Below are 9,533 nucleotides of genomic sequence, written 5' to 3'. Positions count from 1 at the left end.
GTCAGGGGCTTTGCTTTTGATAATAATGACTGTGGTGCTCCATGCAGGGAGCCGACACTTATGTAAATTGAATATTACATAGAGAGTCTGTTATGAGCATGGCATATTTCTCACTAAAGATGACGCCCCGAACCCCCATGATATAAGCAATGGCACTGCTCTGCTTACGCGGAAAACATCAGAGCAATGTGTCTGTATTCCCCACGAAGAGAAAGGATATTAGTTGCAAGAAGTTTCGAGAAGTTCAGTCGGTTTAAAAAACGCCCAACAAACTTTTTTGCGGGAGTCCTGACCACCCGAGGAGGCAGTAATTAACATCATCAACAGCCGACTATGTCCACTGCAGGACGAAGGAATCTTCCATTGACCTCCAACCGCTCCTGAACTGCGCCACTCTAGTCCATTCTTTTCCTCCGAAATTCCTGCATTGCTGTTATATTTATCATTGGGTCTCATGTATTGACTTCAGATCAGCACACAGCCTTTCATTGCGCATGTGGCTCGAAAAGCAGCAATGTATCTTGTGGTCTTTGCAAATAGGCGTCATCTTAATTAAGTTTACGAGCCAGTTTCAGGCACGTTAAGGCCTCCGAATTGGGTGGGGTGATTCGAAATTCTCTAGAAGGGTCCTATTAAAGAAGTTAATCAAAACGTTCATAAAATTGATGAAGCTGGTTATCAATAAACCGGTACAAAAGTTATGAAGCGAATTGCACTCAATAGCGGATATACCCTGTATCCTCTTTCTCTGTATTATTAAATCCTCTTTCTCTGCGTTTTCAATCTTACATTATCATATCAGCTCCGCAGAACCAGAGCTTCACTTGTACCATACGCAACCAACGCTGTAATAAACCTTGCTATAACCAACCAATCCCTAGTCGCCGTTTAAATTTTTGACTACCCGAACACGCATAACCTCTAAAAAATGAATAAATAAATAATGGCTGTTTTGATCCTCGTAGTGATCATCATTTTCAGCCTTCATTCCGCCTTCAGGCTTCTGCCTACTTTCTTCCGCTGAACCAAAAATACATAAATCTACTTACCCTGTTGCTGAGGTTAACGTTACCCTGCAACCCATCCGTCTAATTACCGTCCTGTGTCATTAACTTGTATCTCGTGTAAATAGCTGAACATATACTGCTCTCAGTCCTCAGGTCCCCTGTAGCAGAACAGATTTGTGTTATTACAGATGACACGTTTTTCACCCGGGCTTTTGTTCAGTATTTAGAGTGTTCCTACCAAACTGATTCTGTACTGTTACCTCGTTTCAAACTCAGGACAACTTAGATTATTCAACCGCACACAAGCGCTTTTGCACCACATTCACTTTTTCCGGTTTCATAGATATCCGCGAAACCTTTCATGTATTGAAACACCCACAACCTAGTGTAGTGAATTCGCGGTAATCGCGAGCAGTCATCCATTCTCTACCGAAGTGATATCTGGCTTTCCCAGTGGTTTAACTATTGGCCAACGGCTATTTTTTTATCAATGACATTAAATATGGCATTTTCTCCCCCATATGCTACATCGCTGACAACTGGTTTTTGCATTATCGCCTACTCTGTAACACGGCCGGACGAAACTTTGCGGCAATATTTAAATGTCTTAGACAAGAAGTGAACCCAATGGGTAATGGCACATTCTGCGTATGTCCCATATATGCATTATATGATATTCACCCAACCCACCATCTTAACTATCCTTTTCAAGCAAAATTATACTTTTAAACACACACTTTTTTGTCCAACGAGCTATCCTGCTTTGAGCAAATAATAAACCCCATAGAGTAATATTCAAAAGAACTTGGCTACACAAAAAGAAATCTTGTCTTATTTCCCCATAGGGTCGCAAATTCACATCCGAGGACATTGAAATTAAACTGGGAAACGCATCTACTATTGCGAAACCTGACCAGTTTTTCGTAATCGACGCCATCAAATGCGTTCCAAATAGGGAACCGCACTGTCGCTTCTAATTATTTGAAGTCTATAACAGTACGAGTCATCACAGGGTCACCGAAAAAATTAACCCTCTCTTTTCGCTCCATGACACATAGACGGAAGAGTGGTTAGATATGCCTTTCCGCCGGATAAAAGCTGTTTCCCTTTTCTGATCATATCCCTCCTGCACACCCCATATTTTTATTCGCGCCGGCTGTTCAATTCCTTGAGCATCCAACGATTTCATGGCTCAAATAACGCATTTTGCAAATAATTCCTACCACGTTAAGAAATGAAACGGGCATCCTGATTCTGTCATAAGCAAACGTAACACTATTGGATTTAAAGAATTGGTGTTATTTCACTTTGATGTCTCATTATCATCATCATGGACAGCCTATATAAGCCCATGGCACGGCAAAGGCCTGTCCCATAATCTGCAATTACCCCGGCCCTGCGCTAAGTACGACCAATTTATCCACGCAAACTTCTTGATCTCATCGGCCCATCTAACTTTCTGCCGCCCCCCGCCACACTTGCCTTCTTTAGGGATCCACTCTGTTACCTTTAATGGCCAACGGTTATCCTGCCTTCATATTAAATGGCCTGCCCACGTCCATTTCTTGTTCTTAATTTTTACTAATACGTCCTTAACACGCGTTTGTTCCCTGACCCACTACGCTTTCTTCTTCTCCCTTAATATTACACCTATCATCTTCTGTTCCATTGCGCGCTGAGTAGTCCTCAATTTAAGTTTAACCCTCTTAGTGAGCCTCCAGGTTTCTGACCCGTTAGCATTAACTATAGCATTAATAAAAGGGTAGCTGGTGTTGTGATTAGGCTTAATAAGAGGTACACACTCAAGGTGGTACAGGGCTACGCGCCAACATCCAGGCATGACGACCAGCTAGTTGAAATCTTCTATGAAGATGTAGAATCGGCAATGGCTAAAGGAAAAACCAGTATGCCGTAGTTATGGGAGACTTCAATGCTAAAGTAGATAAGAATCAGGCTGGTGGCAGGGCAGTTGTGAACTGTGGTTTGGGCTATAGAAATATCAGGGGGAACGAACTAGTCGAGTTCTCAGAACGGAATAATTTACGCATAATGAATACCTTCTTCTGCAAAAGGGAGAGCCGAAAGTGGACGTGAAGGAGCCCGAATGGGCAGCATAGAAATGAAATAGACTTCATATTATGCGATACCCCTGGGGTTGTGAAGGATGTGGAAGTGCTCAGACGGGTAAGGTGTAGTGACCACCGTATGGTGAGATCTCGGATTAGGCTAGATTTCAGGAGGGACCGCAACAAGTTAGTATGAAAGAAGTCGATCAATGAGCTAACCGTTAGGCGTAAAGTTGAAGAATTCAGGATCGCGCTGCACAACCGATATTCAGCTCTTACCGAGGACGTGGAGTTTACGATACAGGAAGCCGTCGACAATCTTACACGCGTTATCACGGAGTGCGCAGTAGAAGTCAGTGGCGCGATGGCTAGACAGGTCACTGGCAAACATTCCCAGGAGACGAAAGATCGTTGATGTATATGCTATATTGTTATATATGCATTTGCACGGATTCCTTTTCTACGCTTTGTTCATATTATTATTTTTATATTTTGTAACTCATTTCATTATATTCCACCTTTATGGGATTGTTATTCTTTTGTACAAATACGTATGTGCAATATTGTCTCTCGCCACATCCTAACTGAGCAGAACTATTTAGGTGCTCTTAAGCGTTGAATAAATACCACAAATAGGCACCGCACAATGGCCCCACAGATTAGTTCTTCTAGGTACATCAAACATCACACCTCGGGTCTTCCAACTTCCTATCTGCAACTGATCCGATAAACTAGTTTTTCTTCGCGCAGGATTGGGTGAGGCTTGATACACTAAAAAAAGTTGACGCGATCGGTGCAATTCGCACAAGAAGATTCAATGCAGCCGCAGAAGTTTTGACCACTGAACAATTTTGCGAAAAGCCTAATAAACAACCTCACGTACACAAAATATAGCGAGTGTTGAGATAATACACCCACTCAACATAAAATATTGCATGATCACCGAAAAGAAATAGAGCTCGGCGAAAGATCTTGAAGTAGAATTTTGCGATAATAGTTATTTTCCAAGATCAATCATTTTCATTGGTACGACATAAAGTTTGTGCTTCAAAATGGGAGATTTGTAGATTCCACGCATACACTCTAAGCTGGGTAACCCTTAATAGAGGTATACATTTTCGAATTTTTGTAACCTATAATTTATAAGGTACAAATGTAACCTATATCATCGTAACCTTTATATACGTATACACGTAAGGGTTACGCAGTTATGGGTTACTTTGCAGCTTTCAGCATGTATACCTTTATATAAGTTACATCTACCGCCGTGCAAGGCCACACAAATTGGAAGGTGTGATGTTGCGCGCCAGGCGCGCTTTCGCCAGCGCCGCTGTGGCGACACCCCCAAGGCGCCTTTCCCGCGTGGTAAACAAACATTGCGTTAGTGGAAGATATGTGCGACCATGCTGTCCATTGCGCCGTCTAAACTTTTGCGTCGGGTGTCTTTTCTTCGTCCCTTGAATAAACTGCCGGCCACACGGCTGGGGCTAAAAGAGAAATTACTTTTATAATTGCTAAAACAGCAGTGCCAAAAAGCTTGAAAATGTTCTCGTAATATATATGCATTGCATTACCTGTTCGATAATCGTTACCCAGGTTGTCACCCAAAAATCTTCGTGAGTATTGGCAACGCTTAAGTCCTATAAACAGGCATAACTGAATTTGATGTTTGCATCAGCTTTGTGCCGTTTAAGAAACCGGTATCAAACATGCATGATAGGTCTTTTGCTATATTGAGCTTTAGTTAAACAACATTAGGCTTTAGTGAAACCAAGCTTGAGTGGAAAGATGCACTTGATAGCATACTTCAAAAGGACGCCAAAGTTATAACATAGCCTTAATCCAAAAATTCTTGTCTGACAACCTAGGCCATGATTATCAAAAGAGAATTGCAGTACATGCACACATATTTGCGCATTTAACAGGAGCACATTTCCAGAAGTTTCGCATCGGTAGTTTTGAACATTCACATTTATTATTATGAAACACCTGTGGGCTATTTATTAAAAAGCAAAGCTGCGAACCACCCCAACGTTATTATCGTTCCTTAATGAGTATTGGACGAGTGCGGACTCCTGGGAGAATTGGTGTTTCCTATATTGCTTTGGAATTCCAAGTAAAATTCGGTTTATTCATATATCCTTATTAAACCTATTTAATAAATGTTGCGTGAACAGCTTCACAAACATGGCCAAATATACAAATTCTTTACCTCAATATTTGCACGGATGTATGCAAAGCATTCCGAATTGTTTGGATACTGCCATTAAACAATTTCAGACGAATTCGAGTTTGAGCTACATTTATAAGATGGTTCTCAGGGGTGCACTTTCCCAGTACAGTGTTGTTGTCATGGTTCCCCACAGAAAAAACGCAGAATGTGGGAAAGTAGAAAGAACATTTATTACAAATTCACTTTTTCATACAAAGCAGTGTTTATGGCTATGTTCCCTACATTCTCCGTTTCACTCAGTCTAATATTACACTTGGAATTCACTCGCCTTTACGAATCCATCTTTACACTTCCCTCTTAGGTTCCTCTTTACAGTTCCACCTGAGTTGTGATTCCCACGCCAAGTTATCGTTTTTTATGCAGCACTAACAAGTTTCTAGGCCGATTGCAATCTGTCTTTACAAGTTTCTAGGCCGATTGCAATCTGTCTTTTGGACAAACTTTAAATGGTATCTATAATTTCCTGCACGAAAAAAGGCGCTTGGAAGAATTCAGAGATAAGCTTCGCAATTTACGTAGTACACAAGCAGGCACAAAATCAGGGCACGTTGAAGATTTCCCTGCTTGTTCCCTGCTGCCGCAGATGGAGGTATATATGTGAGGGGCCGTCACTTGGATTTCCCCACCTTGAAGAGCCATCTACAGAAAATTTCAGAAAAAGAACAAAATCCAGTGCAACCATAAGCCCCTCACACCAAACCACAGGCATGTGAAGTACGAAAAATATATTGCACGGAAATGAAGACGGAGACCAGAGAATGAAATGAAAGGCCACACCAGAGGAGTGATTTACGGCCTTTCCTAATAATTTCACATCATTTCAGTAATCGTTACACAAAGTAATTTGGCCGCATTGTTCAGAACAACGCGAAGCCACTAAAGTCATACCGGCCAACCTTCCCGAATTTTAATCGTGCCGTGTTCCAGTTTATCTCGCGAAATGTTTCTGCATGCTCACCCAGAACAGGAAGAAACTTTGGGCTACGAGATAAACTGACATACATTTGTAAAACAGAAAACAAAAACGTTTCCGCGCCTTCATGTGGAATCACTCGTACACGCAACAGAGCGAACGTCGCACTAAACCCAGGAAACGTGCTTTCACGATGCTGACGCCACCTGCGTCACATTTTTGGCTGTACTTAAACATCCTCCTCCGCCTCCCCCCCTTGTACTGGCAGTTTCATTTTGAACAAGGATCCCACGTGGAAGCCGAAACGTTTTTCATTTAAGTAAAGTGTTCTTATCGGTGGTTTCTTCCTCGGCTATCAGTAAAAAGGAATCGCCAACTTACATTTTTTCTTCGTCCAGATGTGTTGTGGGAGAGGATACATCTAGAACTTGCACCGATCTTCAAGTGGCATTCCCAGGAGTTCTGTACCTGTAATGACTCGAAGGGTTATTTGGGTTAAAATGTAATAGGCTTTAGAGCTGGGCAGTTGGTATACATTCATAATGAAAGAACACTTCAAACTTGACAAGACGAAAAAAAGAACACAGCACAAGCACTCACTAACAACTGGAGATTTCTTACAGAGCTATTTTAGAAAAAGAGTTCTTCTTGTTGGCTCTGCAAAACCACGCATCTTATGGAATAGCTAGAGTTGCTGAAAAACTACAAAGCTCCATGCTGAGGAAATCGTTATGTGAATTCATAACTTTCATGTAGTAACGAACTGATAGAAAGAGTCACTAAACATGAGGCAAAATAAGATACGAAATATAACATCATAACACTTGAAGAAAGGCCTCGCATTTTTACAAGTGAATCATACTTTTGTCTGTGCAGGCCTGGGTGCCATCTTTACAAAGAATATTTGAATGAATGTGTTTTAGTTATTGCATTTTCATACCGTTGTTTCCACGGAAATCAGACTTCATTTCAACTTGTGTCATACGCAGGGGAATCCTGGTTGTCAGCTCAATGAACACTGCCTGCAAGAAAAACAGTAGTGCTGATAAGTCATAGCATAGGTAGCCAGGTGCAACCACACTTTTTGAACAGCCAGGATCCGATGGGGGTGCAGAACCCATTTTTACACCTGCACCTGTCTCTTTGTAATTCGTCACAATTTCTGTATCATCAAAAAACAACAATCAAGCAGCCTGCATGCTGGCTCATACATACCACCATTCTGTAAAGTCGCTTTACTGCACTGCACTAGGATCACGCGAGACAATCATTTGCCCTGCAATACCACGCGAATAAATAAACGACTGATTTGTGCGAATGAGAATAATAAACCGCTTAACATGGTGGAAATGGCCCGCTGTCTCAAAATGTCTAACACCAAATTTACCCACTCAAGGAAAAGAATGAAAAAAATGAGGAGTGTTGTACATACGAAAACGTTTTATTGTGCCGTAAGGCAAACTTTCACAAAAAAGAGGCTTGTGCTGGACAAAAGTGAGTTTATAAATTTCGGGCAGCATTAAGTGGACTACTTTTCTGTAGCACACACTTTGTGTTTATCCGGATATATTACTACAAGACCAATAAACTAGACACCATTCCGAATATATGCAGCGAGAAAAATGAACATTTCCCGACGGCTGAAACAAAATGATAATACCCAGAGAATAGCGCGATAATATAAGACTTTAATGGGAAAAAATGCAATTATTCAAACAGAGCTACCTGACAATTACATGGGCCAATAACTCGTCAAGTGCGCCCGATGCAGCGAACAGCGTAAAGAAAACGCTCAACACATGACGAAGGCGCGCAAACAGAGCAGAAAGCAGGTCACGGGCGCCGTTATCTGTGCTTTCCCGATCGTCCGCTCTAGTCTGACGCAACGAACGCAAGCCCGTGAGTTCATTCAATTGCCGTCGCGGACAACAGAAAACGTCCAGCGAAGCAACCAGTCAGGTAACGAAAATCCCTCTCGAATGCTGCAATTTCAAATTGAAAAGTCCCCAGCGAAAAGATACATCCAATGAAAGCACGGAAACCGTTAAGGGAATATACTCACCGAGTTCGCTTTCACTGGCGCCGGGGCATTGGTCCAACATGCGAACTTGATGCTGGTCGTAGAAGAACGGGCCGTGAAGCGCTGCCAGTCACAAATGGGCTCGCCGCAGCCTCCGCGACTCACGCCGACAAATGAGTCTTGTAACAGCAATCCTCGCTTCATCGTAGGGGTATCACAGCGGTTAAAAGGCTCGAGTGGCGCGAAAACGCGGCCACCGGGCCTGCCGGCGCCGCCATTTCTCTATATCCCGTCATGCAACGGAGAAATCAACGGCCGCCGGGAGAGAAGGCACGACGAGCATCTCTTAGAGGTTACAGGGCGTTTTATAGGTTACAACGTAGAGGTTACATGTCAGATTTTGTTGATGTAACCTATAAATCATTATTGTAACCTATAAATCGCTTTTAACCTCACGCTTGTAACCCTTAGAACGGACTGGGATAAAGAAAACATCAAAATGAATCCATTGTAACCTTTATTTTATAGGTTACTTCCGTTTAGAAGTTACATTATGGGTTACCAGGATTAGAGTGTAGCTAAGAATTGATCTAAGTGAAGCAGTGGCGAGTGCGTCGAGAATGCGAGACTTAGCTTGAATTTTCCAATTTCTCAAATTCCCTATCAAACCATGTTTTATCGGCAGATAACGAGATTTTGACATGGGCACTGAGGAGTTAGAAGGGTGACAGCTAAGAAGATGCACGTCGTATAGATCTTCCATGAAGGGCGGTAATCATAAGTTTGCCGATTTTTCACGGCAGACGTTGAAGTCTTTGGAGAAGGAGGAGGAGGATAAACATCTTTATTGAGGGAAAAGGTTGCGTGGACTCTTCAGGAGGTGAAGTCCTCAGTCCAGGACCCCATATGCCTTGCCAGCCGCTACAGCCCGCTCCACCAGCCGAAGCTGGTCGGACAGGCATGAGCTGGATAGGGCGCGCCTCCAGAGCTCGGGAGAGTTGTAAGGATTCGGCTTGGGGAGAGGGTGGGAGGGGCATCCACCAACCATGTGGAAGAGAGTACACTCTGCTCCACAGAAAACCAACGCTGTCGCCTTGTCGTCGCTCTGGTCGCAAACACTAATCGTAGCCCCTACTGTGCACGGAACGAACGGCAGAGCCAGGAAGCCTTTCATTGCGTTTGTATTGCTGCCGGACTGATGTAACGTTTGGCAAAAGCGATATCCGCGTCCCCGCATTTCACTAGCACGACGCAATTATCCCCCACGCCACTTAACTCTCAAACGGGCCGGCTC

At 42.9% G+C, this 9,533-nt stretch overlaps 1 long non-coding RNA gene across 1 annotated transcript; it reads right to left on the bottom strand.

Moving 5' to 3' along the window:
• Positions 1 to 5,452: 5,452 nt before the first annotated feature.
• Positions 5,453 to 8,811, bottom strand: LOC144180743 (uncharacterized). Its single transcript, XR_013324534.1, has 4 exons — positions 8,282 to 8,811; positions 7,160 to 7,241; positions 6,601 to 6,687; positions 5,453 to 5,945 (listed from the first exon to the last, which is right to left on the bottom strand). It is a non-coding gene; the product is annotated as an uncharacterized LOC144180743 (long non-coding RNA).
• Positions 8,812 to 9,533: the final 722 nt, after the last annotated feature.

This window comes from Haemaphysalis longicornis, unplaced genomic scaffold (genome assembly GCF_048455015.1).
Source record: "Haemaphysalis longicornis isolate Haplotype H1 unplaced genomic scaffold, Haemaphysalis longicornis Haplotype H1 scaffold_4, whole genome shotgun sequence".
NCBI lineage: Eukaryota > Metazoa > Arthropoda > Arachnida > Ixodida > Ixodidae > Haemaphysalis > Haemaphysalis longicornis.
This window is presented reverse-complemented; position numbering and strand designations above follow the sequence as displayed.